This window comes from Egretta garzetta, unplaced genomic scaffold (assembly GCF_000687185.1).
Source record: "Egretta garzetta isolate BGI_Z169 unplaced genomic scaffold, ASM68718v1 scaffold898, whole genome shotgun sequence".
In the NCBI taxonomy this organism is placed as follows: domain Eukaryota; kingdom Metazoa; phylum Chordata; class Aves; order Pelecaniformes; family Ardeidae; genus Egretta; species Egretta garzetta.
Genome location: NW_009260629.1, coordinates 127,079 through 127,403, shown reverse-complemented (window position 1 = coordinate 127,403; position 325 = coordinate 127,079). Strand labels below are relative to the sequence as shown.

The 325-nt window shown below is 65.5% G+C and overlaps 1 protein-coding gene across 1 annotated transcript in view; it reads left to right on the top strand.

The window, feature by feature from the left end:
• The window catches only part of LOC118452955 (E3 ubiquitin-protein ligase RNF19B-like), a 4,660-nt gene that overhangs the window by 825 nt on the left and 3,510 nt on the right, over positions 1 to 325 (top strand). The window lies entirely within an intron of this gene.

Here is a 325-nt window from a genome sequence, read left to right as displayed (position 1 = left end):
TTCCCACCCGGGAGCTGCTGGTCCGCAGCAGACTGTGCCCCTGTCCCATGAGCCTTCCCCAGGCTCGATTCCCTTGTGACTTGGTCCCGTGTGGGGCTGGGCCTGCTCAGGGAGATGTCCCGATCCCTGTCCCGCCTGCAGAGCTTGGGCAGCTTTGTGTCCCTGCCAGGGCTGGGGCTCTTGGCCGTGCCCCAGACCTTGAGGTCCTGGGGAAGCTGTGTAGGTGCTGGACGGGGAAGGCTGTGCTGCACTCTGAGCTGGTGAGAGTTCTCCAGGCTCTCCTGGGCAGGGTCTGCAGCTCTAGCTCAGCACCGAGGGACCTGCC